Source organism: Aotus nancymaae, unplaced genomic scaffold (genome assembly GCF_030222135.1).
Source record: "Aotus nancymaae isolate 86718 unplaced genomic scaffold, 86718_ANA_hifiasm-v0.15.2.pri h1tg000025l, whole genome shotgun sequence".
Lineage (NCBI taxonomy): Eukaryota > Metazoa > Chordata > Mammalia > Primates > Aotidae > Aotus > Aotus nancymaae.
This window is the reverse complement of record NW_026988438.1, coordinates 25,374,600-25,394,441: the sequence shown is the minus strand read 5'-3', so window position 1 is coordinate 25,394,441 and position 19,842 is coordinate 25,374,600. Positions and strand designations below refer to the sequence as shown.

Below are 19,842 nucleotides of genomic sequence, written 5' to 3'. Positions count from 1 at the left end.
TTTTTTAAAGTGTCTTCAGACTGAAACATACATAAAACAAGGTTATGTGTTGATCTGCTGGTACAAATGTTGTGACCAGAGACTCAAGAGAACCTCATGCTGTATTTCTCCTGGGAGCAAACATTCCCTAATTCAGTGTTTGTGGCAACTTTGTAGGACATCACTATTGTAAATAAGAATCAACAGTAGCACCTTAGGAAGGAACTCTCAGAATCAATGTCACACTGAAGCATGAATTCCCGATGGTGTCTGCTTTCCTGAGAGCACATTTGAAAGGTTCACTGAATGCCTGGTAGGAGGTTCACTGTAAAGAAATAGAAGAAGTCCTGAGGGAAGGACAAGTGGGAGTAAAAGACAAACTTCTGCTTCCCCACAAGATTATAGCTGCAGTGAAATTGAAATGATTTGCCCAAGACCAAAGAGTGGAACTTAGTGACTGTGGAACTTGGGCTTACAGTTTGGGTCTGTCCTCTCTGCACTTGCCCCCAGAGTTTTTGAAAATTTTCTTCATGCCAATGTTCAAGCATGCACTAGGCATGCCAGCAGGCACACCAGTTGCACCAGGACTGCCCATCCCCAGCTAGCCACCAACTGTGAGTCTTGGAACGGAGGAATACCACGCAACACCATTCAGCCTAAGGATAGTTTAGAAAACAGCCAGGCTGGAGAATGAGCAAATTCTTACCACTGAACCTGCTACCCTATGGCTTAGGATCACTGCTGATCCACTTAACAAAGAATGACACTTGGCCGGGCTTGGTGGCTCAAGTCTGTAATCTCAGCACTTTGGGAAGCCAAAGCGGGCAGATCATGAGGTCAAGAGATGGAGACTATCCTGGCCAACATGGTGAAACCCCATCTCTACTAAAAATACTAAAATTAGCTGGGCATGGTGGTGCACACCTGTAGTCCCAACTACTTGGGAGGCTGAGGCAGGAGAATCGGTTAAACCCAGGAGGCGGAGGTTGCGGTGAGCTGAGATTGCACCACTACACTCGAGCCTGGTGACAGAGCAAGACCTGTCTCAAAAAAAAAAAAGAAAAAAGAGAGAGAGAGAATGACATTTCTCAGTCCCAAAGAACACACACAAAAGTATATGTCTGGTAGCATTAACAACAACAAAAATGATAACAGCAATATTTATGGAGAACTTCTCCCATGCCATGCATTGGATTCAGTGTTTAATATGTTAGATAACTTGTAAAGCTTAGGGTACATCAGAGTTAAGCCAATTAGTGCAGCATTTTGAGGATGCTGGTTTGTACAGACAGGGAAGTTCCTTGTAAGCAGTGTTAATTCTGTAAATCTCACATTGAAATGTGTGTCCTGGCAATAGAGATCACTGAGAACTTAGCAATTGAGTATATTACATTGTATTAATTATGGGATGAATACTTCTTAAACATGCGTCATGAGAAAGAGGGTAGGCTGGGTCCTAAAGACACCAAGGAGAACAGTCTCTGTCTGCAAGAAGTGTACAGCTGGCAGGGGAGAGGAGTTGTGAACTAACTGAGAGGTAAGCAATGCCACTGTAAGAAAGGAACCGTGGACATTCTGTCTTAGAGCTTTGGAGCAATTTCTTCTGCACAAGAGACACTGGGAAACTCTCAGAGCAGGGGACATTTAAACTTGACATAAAGAAAGGATTTGGGGACCAGGGGGTAAGGGGTGGAGTTCCAAAGGCAGGCAGAGTGAAAAGCAAGGGACAGTCCATCACTAGGCAGGAAGCCACACAGCAAGTGTAGAGAAGAGAGTGTCCAGTGTTTGTAATGTTCCAAGCCCTGGGTTACAATAAGGAGGTAAAGATGATGAAGAGAAGGCTCCTGGCCTTGAGGGGCTCAATCTTTAGAGCAGTCCTTCTCAATGTGCCCATCCATGATAAGAAGCACGCACCAAAATGAAAAGCAACCTGCTGATCCTCCTTTTAGTATAACCTGGCTAAGAAACAAGTGAACTGGGCCAGGCGTGGTGGCTCACGCCTGTAATCCCAGCACTAGGGGAGGTTGAGGCGGGCGGATCACGAGCTCAGGAGATCAAGACCATCTTGGCCAACATGGTGAAACCCAGTCTTTACTAAAATACAATTAGCTGGGTGGCGCATGCCTGTAATCCCAGCTACTTGGGAGGCTGAGGCAGGGGAATTACTTGAACCTGGGAGGTGGAGGTTGTAGTGAGCCGAGATCATGCCACTGCACTGCAGCTTGGTGATAGAGCGAGACTCAGTCTCGAAAAAAAAAAGAAAAGAAACAAGTGAACTGACCTAGCAACAGAACTGATTTACATTTTGGCCCATGCTTACCCCATCACAGACCAGCAGCTAGTGTGCAAGCCATGCTTGGAGCCATACTTCTGCAGAGCAACAGCCTCCAGAATGAGTGCGTGCAAGAAGACCTATTCAGGCACAAAAGAAAATATTAAAATTTCTTCTTACACAGTGCCTAAAATCAGTCAAGCTAGATGTTCTTTGGCTCATCAACTTTATTTCCCTGATGCTAGAACGGCAAAATAGTGCAAACACCATGCATTTTTTACACACCGTGCCCAGAAGCAACCAGGAAGTGGAAACCATTTTTACCCACAGAACACTTCTGACACCAAATGTGTAGGGTTTTCTACCCACATCAACCAATTTTCCAACACCAGCTGGAAGTGTCCTGCGCTTCAATTATCTACCTGAGTTATCTACCTGAGGCATTATCTACCTGAGTTATATCTACCTGAATTATCTACCTGAGTTGTCTACCTGAGGCATTATCTACCTGAGTTAGTATCAGACCCCATAAGTTAGGGACTCGGTCTCACAAGACTACCCCTGCTTCAGGTGCCAATTACAAGTCCTGGGCCTCCAGTACTTCTGACTAACCAGCTACAAATCAGGAGATCCCACAACACCCCCTCAGCCTCCAAATTTGTTATAATGACTCACATAACTCAGGTAAACACTGTACTTACGTTTACCAGTTTATTACAAAAGATACTATAAAATATACAAATGTATGGTCAGATGAAGAATAATTATGTTAATATCATAATCAATTATCATATAATTATTATCATAATTATTAATATTAATATCAACATAATAATAATATTAATACATAGGGTGAGGTCCAGTAGAGCCCCAAGTAGAGGATCTTCCGTCCCCATGGAAATGGGGTGCACCGCCTGCCAGTACATAGATGCATTCACCAACCCAGAAGCTCTCCGAACCCCATCCTATAGGATTTTGTGAAAAGTCATTACATAGGTGTGATCAATCAAATTATTGGCCATTGGTGATTAAGTCCATCTCTAGCCCCTTTTCCCTCCCTGGAGGTCAGGAGCAAGGCTGTAAGTACCATCCCCCCAATCATGCCTTGGTCTCTCTGGTGGGCAGCCTCCACCCCGAAGCTAGATACAGACGCCGGCCACCAGTTATCTCATTAGCTTACAAAAGGCACTCATCACTCTAGAGATTCCAAGGGTCTTCGAAGCTCTTTCTTTAGGAACTGCAGCAAAACTTGTGATGGATCCTCAAAATAGTCTTTTGTCAGTGTGGGCTGGGTGTTCCGCTGTTGGGAGACAATTCTCCCCAGATTTCTTGGCATTTCTGCACAGTCTAGTCCTCAACCAAAGAGCACTGAGAAGCTCTCTTCACAAATGGTTGGCTAGCAAATATGTCTTGGGAGCTGGAGTGTGTAGAACAAAGACAGACAATGTCTTCCTCCCCAAAGCTATTCCAGAATTGTAAAGCTTAGAGATGTCCTAAGGTGGTAAGGATAATGTCTTCCCCAAAGGAAAGGGTTAGGCAGATTCACTGGCAGTTTTCTGATAAGGCCAGGACTTAAGCTCACAGTTCCTCGGCTATGACATAGGTCCACTGTGAGCACAGCATCATCTGGCCCCACTCCACACACCCACTACAGAATTTCAATGGGTGGAGTGTGCAAAGGGAATCAGTAAGAACAGTAATTAACTACCGTGAGTAATTAACTACCTAAATCCGTGCACACTCACTGCTTCCTTACTACAGAATTTATGAAAGGGCAGCAAAGAAGCCTCAGGAACTCCTTCGCCCCTTGGCCTGACAGCCACCAAATGACTTGCAATCAAATTTTCTGTTTTCAGAGATTTAGGGGTTTTAGAATCACAAATGAGGCGTCATGGGCTTGTCTTTATTTTTTACCTCATGTATTTCTCTTCTTTGTATGTTTTCTAATGTAAATAAGGGGTCAGTGCAGGAGTACCTGTATTTAATTTGCAAACAAATAAATATGCACTTATCGGAGGTGTCCAAATATCTGATCAGTAAGGAGGTGCCATCCAAAAAGCTTGACGACCGCTGGCTCGGAGATCCACGTCAGGTTCAGAGAGGAGCAGGGGAAAGCAGCCTCAGAGGGGAGCGGGCCCAGGGGTTCGAATGCCAGGCCTGAAGTCTGAACTTCAGCAGGAACTGACCCCAAGCAACTTTAACTGGCTTCTAAAGTGAGCCTCCACTTGTGCTGCTTGTTAGAAGTTGGAAAAAAAAAAAGAAACATCACCATATTTGAAAGCTACAAAGATTTAAAGCATAGCCTGGTACTGACATCGCAAAGAAGAGGACATAGAATGAAACAGGCCGCCAGGGTGGCTGTTACACTTTGAGAGGCTGAGGCAGGAGGATCACTTGAGCCTAGGAGTTTGAGATCAGCCTGGGCAACATAGCAAGATCTTGTCCCTACTAAAAATCAAAAAAATTACCTGGGCATGGTGCTGTGTACCTATAACTCCAGCTATTCAGCAGGCTGAGATGGGAGGATTGCTTGAGCTTGGAAGGTTGAGGCTGCAGTGAGCTATGACTGTGCCAGGCTGCACCCCAGACTGGGTGACAACGCGAGACCCTGTCTCATAAAAAATAAAAAATGTTTGTAGAATGTCTTAGTCCGCCTGTGCTTCTATAACAAAATACCATAAGCTGGGTGACTTATAAATTGGAATTTATTTCTCACAGATCTGGAAGCTGAGAAGTTTGAGATCGAGGCTCCGGCAAATTCGGTGTCTGATGAGGGCTCACTTGGTGGTTCATAGACACTGTCCTCACCGGGCCTATGGGGCTAAGGAGCTCCCTGGGGCCTATTTAGACAGGACTCAACCACTTCATGAGAGCTCTGCCTCAAATCTGATCACCTCCCAAAGACCTCACCTTCAAATACCATCACACTGGGGTTAGGTTTTAACATACGAGTGGTGCGGGAAGACACGCACAGCCTATAGCAACGTCTTTATCCCTCAGTAAACACGCAAAAACTAGAAGTTCCACAAGGGCAGATACTACACCCCTTTTGTTCCTGTTTGCTGGTAGGTGCATGTATTTGTTTTAAGGAAGCACCCATATGAACTGATAACGTAAATGGCTTTTGTTGAATAAGGAATGACCACTCCTCCCTGTTGAGCTAACATAAGATGCAGTGCCCTGGGTGGACTCTGGGGTCTGCTCTGTTTGGGCCGTGGTTTAATGCCCTGCAGGGCCTTGTTCTGAGAACAGCCTCCAGGCTGCTGCTGCTCACTGAGACCTCAGCTAACAAACCAGAGCTTCCACTTCCTCTGTTCAAATCTTCTCATCCCTGTCCCTGGGTCCTGTTGAGGTGGGAGGAAGCCCATAAAAACATACCTTTCCTTGTCCTGAGTTACGAAACAATTGAAAATTAAAATTACTTTCTATAAAGGGTATAATATTGCTTTATTTCTGGTAAAGATGATACTGCAGCCTAGGCAAGGTGGCTCATGCCTATAATCCCAGCACTTTGGGAGGCTGAGGTGGGTGGATCACTTGAGGTCAGGAGTTTGAGACCACCCTGGCCAACTTGATGAAACCCCATCTCTAATAAAAATACAAAACTTAGCTGGGCATGGTGGCACACGCTCATAATCCCAGCTACTTGGGAGGCTAAGGTGGGAGGATCACTTGAACCTGGGAGGTGGAGGTTGCAGTGAACTGAGATCGCGCCATTGCACTCCAGCCTGGGAGACAGCAAGACTCCATCTCAAAACAACAACGAAAAACACCCTAATACTGGAGGACACAGCCTCCTCCCATGGGTAGGTGTGTTCTGAATACTGAGTCTTGCAATTAAACAGAAGCTAACCACCCAGTCCAGGGCACACACTAAGGAACAGCAGGGCTAGGTGGGAACGTGGGTCCACCAGGCTCTGTGAGGGGCCCAGCTTCCTGCTTACCCACGATGCTCATATGCAAACATGACGGGAGCACTGGCAATCACCTGCAGTGAAACCTCACTTCAGGCAAACCTCCCACTGCTGGGACTCTGTTTGCTTATTTGTAAAATGGAACTAACACTTTCCTACCAGCAGAAATTGTGAGGATTTGGCAAGATGATCACAAGACCATGCAGACTAACATATTCTGGAAATGCAAATGTCATGTAAAATATAAAGGATTATTATTACTGCTCCCATCATGATGGTCCTGAAACCCACAAAATGAGAATGAGGGAAGTGATTGCTAGCCATGCCACTGCCTCCCACTGCAGCCTAGAAAGGCCCAGTCACACCAGGGGCCCACCCCAGGGGGTTCAGGCATTGGCCAGCGACACCCCAGTGCACAGCAGAGCCTCAAGAGGAAGGGAGCTCTGGCCCCCCACCCACCTGCAGAAACAGAACTTGTCTTGCTTTCCATGTCCTTCATTCCAGAAATAGCCAGGCACCCTCCGCGGGTTGTGGGGAGCACCATGGGCTGCTGTGTTTTGATTTTCCCCAGAAGTGATGAGAGAAGAGCAGTTCCAGAGCCCGCTGAGCAGGATTGGAGAATTCACGTTGAATTCCCCCCGCTTAGCTAAACATCCTCCCTTGGTTAGCCTGGCTGAGTCTGGAAAAAGTAAATATTTTTAGAAAGTCAAGCCAGTGATTTTGTTTTCTAAATCTATGCTAGCATGGTGTCTGGAAAGAAGAAATATGGGTTCCGACTGGGTTTAGGGAACAGAAACTGGCACTTGAAGACCAACTGTGTATCAGACACAAAGCTGGGCATGTTCACGTTCCTCTCCTTCCTTCTCACAGCAGCCCTGAAAGGAAAGATGTCACCCTCATTCTATTGCAGATGAGGAAGAAAAGCTTGGAGAGGCTGGGTGGCCTGCTACAGACACACAGGTGGCAAACCACAGAGCTGGGTACAGACTCAGTCTGGCTGTTTACCATGCCCATGCCATTTCCAGGACACCGTGCTCTGCTGATTAATTTAAGATACCCCTTTTTTGCCGGATGACCAAAGAACAGACAGACTGTAGAATGCCAGTGCCTCTTATTTTTTCTCTTTATTTGTTCAAAAATATCATTATTTTTCAATATCATTATTTTTCTGCTTGCAGATTAGAAAATTAGCCACTTTGGACAATAAAACGGTGGTGTTGACTTTTCCATCTCATCCTGTAATCATAATGAGCATGTATTAGTCTGTTCTCATGCTGCTAATAAAGACATACCTGAGACTGGGCAAATTATAAAGGACAGAGGTTTAACTGACACACAGCTCCACATGGCTAGGGAGGCCTCACAGTCAGGGCTGAAGGTGAATGAGGAGAAGTCACGTCTCATATGATGGCAGGCAAAAGAGCTTGTGCAGGGAAACTCCCATTTATAAAACCATCAGATCTCTTGAGACATATTCACTACCACAAGAACACTATGGGGGAAACCATCCCTATGATTCAATTACCTCCACTTGGCTCTGCCCTTGACACTTGAGGATTATTACAATTCAAGGTGAGATTTGGGTACGGACACAGCCAAAATGTGTTCATGGTTAGGAAGAATCAATATCGTGAAAATGGCCATACTGCCCAAAGTAATTTACAGATTCAACGCTATCCCCATCAAGCTACCAATGACCTTCTTCACAGAACTGGAAAAAACCACCTTAAACTTTATATAGAACTGAAAGAGAGCCCGCATAACCAAGTCAATTCTAAGCAAAAAGAACAAAGCTGGAGGCATCACACTACTGGACTTCAAACTATACTACAAGGCTACAGTAATCAAAACAGCATGGTACTGGTACCAAAACAGAGATATAGACCAATGGAACAGAACAGAGGCCTCGGAGGCAACACAACATATCTACAACCATCCAATCTTTGACAAACCTTACAAAAACAAGCAATGGGGAAAGGATTCCCTGTTTAATAAATGGTGTTGGGAAAACTGGCTAGCCATGTGCAGAAAGCAGAAACTGGACCCCTTCCTGACACCTTACACTAAAATTAACTCCAGATGGATTAAAGACTTAAATGTAAGACCTAACATCATAAAAATCCTAGAAAAAAATCTAGGCAAAACCATTCAGGACATAGGCGTAGGCAAGGACTTTATGACCAAAACACCAAAAGCATTGGCAACAAAAGCCAAAACAGACAAATGGGACCTAATCAAACTCCACAGCTTCTGCACAGCAAAAGAAACAGTCATTAGAATGAATCGGCAGCCAACAGAATGGGAAAAAATTTTTGCAGTCTACCCATCTGACAAAGGGTTAATATCCAGAATTTACAAAGAACTAAATCAGATTTACAAGAAAAAAACAAACAAGCCCATTCAAAAGTGGGCAAAGGATATGAACAGACACTTTACAAAAGAAGACATACATGAGGCCAACAAACATATGAAAAAATGCTCATCATCAATGGTCATTAGAGAAATGAAAATCAAAACTACATTGAGATACCATCTCACACCAGTTAGAATGGCGATCATTAAAAAATCTGGAGACAACAGATGCTGGAGAGGATGTGGAGAAATAGGAACACTTTTACACTGTTGGTGGGAGCGTAAATTAGTTCAACTATTGTGGAAGACAAGGTGGCGATTCCTCAAGGACCTAGAAATAGAAATTGCATTTGACCCAGCAATCCCATTACTGGGTATATATCCAAAGGATTATAAATCGTTCTACTGTAAGGACACATGCACACGAATGTTCATTGCAGCACAGTTTACAATAGCAAAGACCTGGAACCAACCCAAATGCCCATCGATGATAGACTGGACAGGGAAAATGTGGCACATATACACCATGGAATATTATGCAGCCATCAAAAATGATGAGTTCGTGTCCTTTGTAGGGACATGGATGAACCTGGAAACCATCATTCTCAGCAAACTGACACAAGAACAGAAAATCAAACACCGCATGTTCTCACTCATACGTGGGTGTTGAACAATGAGAACACATGGACACAGGGAGGGGAGCACTACACACTGGGGTCTGTTGGGGAAAAATAGGGGAGGGACAGCAGGGGGTGGAGAGTTGGGGAGAGATAACATGGGGAGAAATGCTAGATATAGGTGAAGGGGAGGAAGGCAGCAAATCACACTGCCATGTGTGTACCTGTGCAACAATCTTACATGTTATTCACATGTACCCCAAAACCTAAAATGCAATAAAAAAAATACAAAAGAAAAAAGAAAAGGTCTGGAAGAAAGTGTTAAACATTGTTTAAGAGAATGAAAATGAGAAAAAGAGAGAGAGAAAAAAAAACAGTCACTTTGTCCAGAGAAGGGGGACACAGTTGAAACACAGTCCTGTAGGCATTGGTTTTGTTGTAGAAAATCCAAGGACTTTGCAACTGAATCTTCTTTATGTCACTGGGCATTTACCACATGGTAGACACTGGTTGCCCACCCTACCCACATTATCTGGAGTAGGGTACCCCTTCCAAATCCATACTGCATCTGCATTGATCCCTTTAGAGAGAAAACAGAGGAATGACAATGGAGAAGAGGAGGAGGAAAGGGAGGGGTGAGGAGTCCCAGCTAGTGTGAAGGAGTCCAGCACTGACACACTCTAAATCTGTTGAAATCATATTTTCCACTCTCTAAATTACTAATTTGCTGTGCTGGTTTCTACGCAGTGCTTAGCGCTATGCCTGGCACATGGTAGGCTCTCAGTAAATATTTGTTGAAGTATATAAATACACAAAGCTTTTTTCTGTTTTTGAGATGGAGTTTCACTCTCATTGCCTAGGCTGGAGTGCAGTGGTTCAATCTCGGCTCACTGCAAGCTCTGCCTCCCAGGTTCAAGTGATTCTCCTGCCTCAGCCTCCCAAGTAGCTGGGATTACAGGTACTCACCACCACACCTGGCTAATTTTTTGGTTGATTAGTAGAGAAAGGGTTTCACCATGTTGGCCAGGCTGGTCTCGAACTCCTGACCTCAGGTGATCCACCTGCCTTAGCCTCCTGAAGTGCTAGGATTACAGGTGTGAGCCACCATGCCCGGCCTTTTTTTTTTTTTTTTTTTTTTTTACTTTAAGTTCTGGGATACATGTGTGGAACATACAGGTTTGTTACATAGGGATGCATGGTGGTTTGCTGCACCTATCAACCTGTCATCTAGGTTTTAAGCCCCATATGCATTAGGTATTTGTCCTAATGCTCTCCTTCCCTTTTCCCCCAACCCATCAACAGGCCCTGGTGTGTGATGTTCCCCTCCGTGTGTCCATGTGTTCTCATTGTTCAACTCCCACTTATGAGTGAGAACAAGTGTACACAAATCTTTTTTAGTGTGTCCAGAGATTGAAGTTTCCAGATTTACACACCTTGACCGCACCTTAGTGGGAGGAGGCCCACCTGAGAGGCCAGCAGCAGCCCAAGATGACACCTCTGCCTCTTTGTTAATCACCAGCAAGACCAGTTTTAACAACACAGCTTTCCCCTAACCAGGAAGCCATTTCTGCACCCACACAAGAAATACAGACCCACGACGCACCCCTCAGAGAAAAAACTGGAAATCTGAACAAAAGGCCCTGTGACCTCCAATTGTCCACTTAACCCCACAGGGAAACGTCTAAGAGAAAAGTATTTCACAAAAGCCAAAGCATGTGGCCAAGCTGTTAGCTCACTGAACTCCTGCCCAGTGCCTTGTCACAGGTACGAGTTCAAGGTCTGGAGAGCATTCATGGAATGTGACTGATGGATGCATTTCTTCTTACACCTAGTTCCCTCTAACTGCTGTGAAATAGTTTCCAAGCCTTCATGCACTGGTCTAATTTCAAAGCAGATTCCCTTAGAAGTTTCGAGTGGACAGAATGAAGAAAAGAGTCAAGCATGAGTAAATCCAAAGCATGGTCAGGGACCAACTACTCAGAAACTACAAATATTAGAAATAATATTTTTTTGGCTGGGCACAGTGGCTCATGCCAAAAAAATAATAACTGTTGTAATCCAACAGTTTGGAAAGCTGAGGTGGGAGGACTCCTTGAGCCGAAGAGTTTGAGACCAGCGTGGGCAACATAGGGAGACCCTATCTCTACAAAAATGAAAAAATGAGCCAGGCGTGGTGGCACATGCCTGTGGTCCCACTTGGGAGGCTGAGTGGGGTGGATCGCTTGGGCCCAGGAAGTTGAAGCTGCAGTGAGCCATGATTGTGCCACTGCATTCCAGCCTGGGCAAGAGAACAAGACCTTGACTCAAAATGTGTGTGTGTGTGTGTGTGTGTGTGTGTGTATACACTATTTGCCTATATATTTAGATCTCACCTCTTCACCTCTTCCAATAAAGAGACTTAGGGCATACACATATGCATAATTTTTCCTTGGAAGGAATAGTGAGAAGGAAAGATAGTTGATTTAGGAGCAAGACAGCCTGAGTTCACATTCTCTTCTCCCCATAAATCAACTGCATAGCCTTGGGTTAATGCCTCTGGCCTCAGTTTCCTCATTTATAAAATAAGGATAATAATAGCACCTACCTCATACGATTGCTGTGTGAAATGAACTCAACTTGAGGCTCAAAAAGAAAAATTAATCACATCTATTGACGATTTATTAAATACCAAGACTATACTAGATACTCTTTCATACTTAGATTCAATACAACTCACAACAATCTTACAAAGTAGATATTACTAGTCACATTTCATACACAAAATACTAGAAGCTCAGAGAGGTTAGTAATTTGACCAAAACAACATAGACAAAGAGAAAGGTTGGTATTTGAATCCTGGTCTTCCCAAATAAAAAATAAACCAAGGCTATCGACAACACTCCTTCCCAAATCCTGAGTCATCCCATGATGGTTCCCTGTCCTTATAATGATGGGGATCAGCCTGCCCTCACCACCCCTCTGAATTCTCACAATGAAGGAATTTCTATACATGCGGAAGATAACATTCAAATTTAATGCCTAGGTCTGACTTCTCTCCACCTATGATATTAAGAAAGACCACATTGGTAGAAACAGACTACACAAGGCAAGAAGACCACAACCATCACTGAGAACGTCATCCTTTCCCAATGCTTTGGGGTTGCTTGTGTAGGTCAGCCTGCATTCCAAAGGCTTTTGTCTATAACACTCTCAGTTAATGCACAAGCTAGCACAGTACAGGATCGTGTAATGATATTCACATGTACTCAATCAATGATAGGCTTTACTATTAACTCATTTTCTCCTCAAAATACATTATGAGATACTTATCTCCATTTTACAGAAGAGGAACCCAAAACGTAGAGAACAAAGCTACTGAACAGTTGCATTCATTAGGTATTGCTGTATTACAAACTACTCCAAAACTTTATAACTTAAATCAATAATAAACATTTATTGCCTCACACAGTCTCTGTAGATCAGGAGTTTGAAAACGCCTTGGATGGGTGGTTCTAACTTAGGATTTATCATGAGGTTGCAGTCAGGATGTCGACTGGGACCACAGTCATTGCAAAGCTTGACTGGGGATGGAGGATCTGCTTCTAAGGTGGCTCACTCACATGGCTGGCGTGCCGGCACTGGCTGTTGATAGGAGGTCTCAGCCACACCCCATGTGGGCCACACCCCATGTGGGCCACACCACAGGCTGCTTGAGTATCTTCATGTCGTGGCAGCTGGCTTCCCTCAGAGTGAGCAATACCAAAATTCAGAGAGCTAAATGGAAGTTTATTCATTTTAGTATTCAGCCTCGAAAGCCACATAGTGTCACCTCCATCACATTTTGTTGTTTAGGCACAAATCACTAAGTCCAGCCCACTTTCAATGGAAGAAGTAGACTCCATTTTTTTAGGGGAAGTACATCAGAGAATTTATGACATATTTTTAAATCACAACAGAGGCAGAACTGGAATTCTCATTTATCCCTTTCTAACTTAGAACTCCAGCTCTTTTCTGGATATCAAAGGTAGGAAAAATGTGGCATCACTACTTCCACAATTCACCTCCATCTCCACAGCAGATGTCATGACAACCACAGAACTCATTCTGCTGCAGCTGGACTTGGCCTCAGAACCTCTCTCGCACCATCCCCCAGGAAGTCACCACCCATCAGATGGAGTTGGCACAAAAATAGAAATTTAGTGCATTCCTGACCATAGCTATAGAGAGAAACTTACAGGTATGTTAGGTTTCACTCTCTTAGAGCCCCTAATCTTATGTATCACCTCTGAGACACTCTATAAACATTTGTAATAATAAACCCCTCTCCCGAAAATTCTCTATAAAGGAAGATGCTTTAGGATACCTCATGTTCTAATGTTTAGAAGGTCTTCTAAATTCCAGAACTCCACTGTAATTATGCACTCTCACCCCACCCCAGTAATGTCATTTACTCCTCTAATGCCAGGAAGAGAGGCCTGCGGGTAGCATCTACTGTTTCCTTTACTTGGTACAGTGGCTGTCACCCACAGGTGCACACTGGAATCACCAGTGCTGAGCCCTGGTCCCCATCCTGGAGACTCTGATGTAACTGATATGAGGCCCAGGGACTTTTCAAGGCTCCCCATGTAATTCTAATGTTCAGCCAGTCTGAGAACAACTGATTTAGCACTTCATTTCCATTGCCAATAAAGTGACTCTCTGTGAATTCATTAAACTCTGCCACCTTGTAATTGGTTAAATGAGCATATTAATAGAACTTAGAGAGTGATGAATCCCCAGGCTATATTCAACACTTACTGCTCTTTTTCAAAATGTCAGTCTCAATTCGACTTTGGATTGCCCTTCCTCAGTAGCTTTTCCCATCTCTATTAAATGAACCAACCCATCTGATTCAATAAAAGACCAATTATTTGCACATTTATGAGACTTTGACACACACTTTTCAGAATCACCTCCAAAACTACCTCTGCTTCACACAGTGTTCATCTCTCTCTATAATTCATCCCAGTTCCACAGAAACATAAGATTGCCCTGAAGCAAACATAAAATTCTGCTGATCTGGGAGTTTATTATAGTTTTTCAGTAAATAGCCTTCTCATACTTACATAGTAAACACTTGCTTTCCTAGGTTAATAGCTAGGAATTTTTAGATTAGCTCGATAATCTAAAAATCAAAATGCCACTCCTCTTTCAAATATCACATCTGTCCTAAAAGGGAGGTTATTTAATGTGAAAAAAGGTTTGATTATTTTGTTATTACTGCTACTACTGTTATTATTGTTGTTCATATCTTTTAAATTCTCTTGAAATTGTACATAAAAACATCTTAAGATTTTTTTAACTTTTATTTTCAATCAGGGGTACACATGCAGGTTTTTTATATAGGTAAACGTGTGTCATGGGAGTTCGTTGTACAGATTATCTCCTCACCCAGGTATTAAGCCTAGTATCCATTAGTTATTGTCCTGATCCTCTCCCACCTCCCACCCTCTACCTTCTGAAAGAACCCAGTGTGTGCTGTTTCCCTCTATGTGTCCATGTGTTCACATCATTAAGCTACCACTTATAAATGACAGTATATGGTATTTGGTTTTCTGTTCCTGTGTTAGTGTGCTAATGGCCTCCAGCTCCATCCATGTCTGTGCAAAGGACATAATCCCATTCTTTTTATGGCTGCATAGTATTCCATGGTCTATATGTGCCACGTTTTCTTTATCCAGTCTGTCATAGATGGCCATTTAGGTTGATTTCATGTCTTTGCTATTGTGAATACTGCTGCAATGAACATACACGTGTATGTGTCTTTATAACAGAATGATTTACATCCCTTTGGTTATATACCCAGTAATGGGATTACTGAGTTGAATGGAATTTCTGTCTTTAGGTCTTTGATGAATCACCACACTGTCTCTCACAATGGCTGAACTAATTTACACTCCGACCAACAGTATATAAGCATTCTTTTTTAAAAAGGGAGATATTTTTAACTGAAACATTTTCATCTGTACACCTTAGCCAAGGCAAGGACAGACCATCACCGTAAGATATTCAAGACTTTCAGGGGTAAAGGCAGTTCCCTTAACACAGTTCCCATATTTTATCACACATAAGAGATTACCTGGGGAGCTAATAAAATTTCCCTTGCCAGGTTGTACCTCATATAGTTTAATCACAATCGCCAGAGGTAAAAGTCAGGCACTTGTGAATTTTACAGAATTTGTAAAAGTTTCCCAGGCAATGCCTACATACCACAAAGTTTAAAAACTACTGTCTTAACTCTTTATTGCTAAATCTTTACAGATCTGTTAGCAGAATAAATTTTCTACATCCCTAAGCTGTTTTAAGAAAAAAATATCTACCCAGATTTGAGATATTTGCATATAAAAGTTTATTTGCTGGACTAGGCTTTGTTACACAGTAAGGCCCTTGAGAAATCTAAATGTCTCCTTTTTGTTAAATTTTAAAATTAAAACAGAACACATCAGAACATATTCTTCAATAAATTTTTCAGTAAATTATTACCCTTTGGACTTGGAGTCTAAACAAAAGTATACTTTATAAGTGGACTCCTTTCTCTCCCTTTGCTGTAGTTAGCTGACATGTCTAGTTATGGCATAAATGTTTCACAACTAAAAATTATATAAGAATTGATACCAAATACCAGATTTTTAATCATGAAAAATAAATGGCTTAGATTTCTATTGTAAAGGATAAGCATTTATTAGTTTATCTCACAAAATTACCATCTACATCACTTTTTCACTTTTTTTTTTTTTTTTTTTTTTTGAGACAGAGTCTTGCTCTGTCACCAGGCGCCAGGCTGGAGTGCAGTGGTGCAATCTCAGCTCACTGCAACCTCTGCCTCCCAGGTTCAAGCAATTCTCCTGCCTCAGCCTCCCGAGTAGCTGGGACTACAGGTGCGTGCCACCATGCCCAGCTAATTTTTGTATTTTTTTAGTAGAGATGCGGTTTCACCATGTTGGCCAGGATGGTCTCCATCTCTTGACCTCGTGATCCGCCCGCCTCGGCCTCCCAAAGTGCTGGGATTACAGGCATGAGCCACTGCGCCCGGCCACCTTTTTCACTTTTTTAATCTTATACTACTGCCTTGAGATCTCATGCATGTTGCTTCTTTATATAATTCATTCTCGTATAGTATCTTTATTTTTAATGTATATGTGTCTTATCTCACAAAGACCTGTAAAAGAAGGGAGCATGTATATCAACGAATATTTATTGAGCATCTGCTATGTGCATGGATATATATTAGCCCAGAAAGTTTTCCTATAGCTGTATTATTCAATTTGCAGTTTACAAGTTATTATTCAGTAGTAAAATCAACTTAGTGGCCTAACCACCTTTTTTGTTAATGATATAGTATAAGATGGAAGCAAATAGGAAGGAAAAGCAAATAGCAGCAAGCTTCTGGCATACTGAGAATAAGTTTTGGCTGGGTGCTGTGGCTCATGCCTGTAATTCCAATACTTTGGGAGCCCAGGACAGGAGGAATGCTTGAGCCCAGGAATTCAAGACCAGTCTGGGCAATATAGTGGGACTCTGTCCCTACAAAAAAATTAAAAAATTAGCCAGGCATAGTGGCATGTGCCTGTGGTCCCAGCTACTCAGGAGGAAGGCTGAGGCAAGAGGATTGCTTGCACCCAGGACTGGTCGAGGCTGCAGTGAGCTCTGCTCATGCTACTGCACTCTAGCCTGGGCAACAAAATAAGAGCATCTTAAAAAATACAAAAAGAAGGAAAAGAAAGAAAGGAAAAGAAAACAGAGAGAATAAGTTTCATTTAGTGATACTTCATTTCAGGGTGTGTGGGTGTGTGTGTCTGTGTGTGTAGTCAGGTAGGTAAAATGGGACTCAATGTAAAATATTTTTCTTCATTAAAAAAGTTTTTGTTAAGAAAAAGAAAAGAAAAGAAAGCTGGCAACAGTTTCTCAGGCTAGAAGTACAGAAAGTCACCTTGGAGCAGACATTCATTTGGCAACTTTGAGTACTTGAGGAGCCTCTTATCTGTGTGTAAACACACAGAGCTGAGGACCCCTCTTGGGAGAAAAAGAGTTCAAGACTTCTAGCCTGAAGGGCTGATTCTGGCGTGCAGAGCTGGTTTGCCAGGAAAATGTGTCTCTTTGTCTAAGTGACAAGAAGCCTCCTGAAACAGTAAGAAATGGAGCCCTGACTTTCCATTTAGAAGTTCAAATGTCCTGATACAGTCCCAGCCAAGGACCATGGACAGCAGAGGGGAGTCTGGGCTGGCTTAGAGGCTGCAAGATAGAGATGGTTTCTGCACAGCAACATGGAAGAGGCTTTGACACAGAGAAACTGTGCTTTCTGCTCAGCAGGGCTGGTGGGGACACCTTAAAAATCACACAGAAAAAATTATAAAGATATGACAGTGATTAATGGTCTAAGCTTTTTAAAAAATGCATACCAATTATTTGCAAGACTGAAACTCACATACAACCTGTGATATTCAAGCATATTATAACTTACTAATAGCTACTAATTGTCCATCAGACCCTGCATCCCCATGATGTACCATGGGCACTTGTCAAAAAGAGTCATGGCACCATCATAAAAAGACAGACCACCAGATCTTCTGTGCCCCCTGATGGAAGAACAGAGTGGCACCTGCACAATGGTCTTGCCAAGCAAAAATCAAACCTGAAATTGACCAAAGCATCGGATCTGACTACTAGATTATAGTAAATATGGAGGAGAAGGGAATAACGCCACAGGTGCACTCCGCAAAATATTGATTGTGGGACAGAACAGACAGACCATCTTCTTCAACAAATGCATTGCAGGAAAAAAACAGAAGAGAAGAATCTAGATTAGATGACTCTTAAGAGGCACAGCCATGGATTGCAATACTACGCATATCCTGAATTTAACAAACCACAAAAAAATAATTTGAGAAATCAGGAAAATTGGGACACAGATCGGATAATCATTTAGTTACAGTAAGGAACTGTTGATTTTGACAGATTTTATATTGGTACTATGATTATGTTCATGAAGGGTCTTTATCTTTTAGAATTACATTCTGAAAAGCTATGAATGTAAATACAGATTTGCATCCAAACATGAGGTGAGGAGAAATATCAATGCAAAAACATAGGCCATGAGTGGATATTAGCCACAGCTAGAGAAGAGGATCTGGGATTTTATTATTCAGTTTCTATATGTGTATGTTTGGAATTTTTCATTTTCCAAAAGCCATAGACACCCCAGTCTTTTCTGTGGGCAGTGCGGACCCCGTCACTTAGCAGCCTCTGTTCTATCACATCCTCAACTCCGTCCCCTTCCAACCTGATGAAGAGACTCAAAACAAGCATTTCATCTCATTCAACGCAATAAAGCCTATACCAGAAACCAGAGACTTAAAGCATAAGAACTGACAATAGGTGTAAAAATCCCATGACTGTGATCAATGCAGTGATTCATGCTTGCTGTCGTGCATATAATACATATAATATATGCAATTTATTTACACTTTAAATTTATTCAGTGGCTTCACCTCAATGAGATAAGAGGAATACAGCCACGCTCAAAGTCTACCTAGAGTTCCATATAGTATTTCAGTAAAATGAATCATTGTGTTTCACTACAAGGCACACCGTTGGAATGCTGAAAAGACACATATAAATTTATTCAATCCATCAATCTCTGGGTGCTTATAATATGCTAAGCACAAGTAAACAAAATATAACTATTTTACTGTGGAATTAGAATGAAGTTCTACTGCATCGGTGGTATGTCACAGGAACCATGAATTGCCACGTGGATTCAAGAGTAGAGATTCAAAATGGTAGAATTCAGAGTGAGTGTTACAGTAACTTAAACAAATTTTAAAATATTACTTGAAAGTGTAAAATGCTACTGGGGTGCAAAGACATTAAATTTAAGAATAAGCAACCAGCACACTTGACTCATGAAGGTGACAGTCTTTAGAGACTATCTGGTTAACCATTTGCATGAATGTGTGATAATGGATAGAATGTACAGAAATGTATACAGGAATTGTGTATCTGTTTCTATTATGTTTCTCTCTCAAAATGCTTAGAAGTGGAAGGTTGTATTTGGCATACTTGCTTCTTTATTGAGTCATTGCAACATTTTCATATACTTTTCTTTCCAAATCAATATTTGCATGCATTTAATGAGATAATCTGTGTGTTCTCCATAGTTTAAATTGTAGCGTGAATGTTCAATGGCCTTACCTTGTTATTATAAGAGGCAAAAATTTAGCAACAGGTTTTGTTACAGCAAAGGTAAGAAAAATGTCTTTGTGGATTTTTCTTTTTTTTTGAGACCAAGTCTCGTTCTGTCACCCAGGCTTGAGTGCAGTGGTGTGATCTCACCTCACTGCAACCTCCGCCTCCTGGGTTCAAGCAATTCTCCTGCCTCAGCCTCCTGAGTAGCTGGAATTTCAAGTGTGTGCCACCATGCCTGGCTAATTTTTGTGTTTTTAGTAGACATGAGGTTTCACCCTGTTGGCCAGGCAGGTCTTGAACTCCTGACCTCATGATCCACCGCCTCAGCCTCCCAAAGTGCTGGGATTACAGGCATGAGCCACCGTGCCTGGCTGATTTTTTTTTCCTATCTATTGCCTTCCTTTCTGCAAACTATCATTTGACAAACACTTAGACTTTCTGTGATAAACAGGAGTGCTTCCTCAGAAACAGGCTCCGCTTTCTTGTGGAGGAGTATTATCTTGTT

General features: G+C 42.5%; 1 protein-coding gene across 1 annotated transcript in view; it reads right to left on the bottom strand.

Annotated features, from left to right (window-relative positions):
• Positions 1 to 12,547: 12,547 nt before the first annotated feature.
• Positions 12,548 to 19,842, bottom strand: part of HERPUD2 (HERPUD family member 2) — a 97,660-nt gene continuing 90,365 nt past the window's right edge. Inside the window, exon 14 of the mRNA XM_064380457.1 lies at positions 12,548 to 12,887. The gene's annotated coding sequence lies outside the window, so the exon portion shown is untranslated. The remainder of the gene's footprint in view (positions 12,888 to 19,842) is intronic.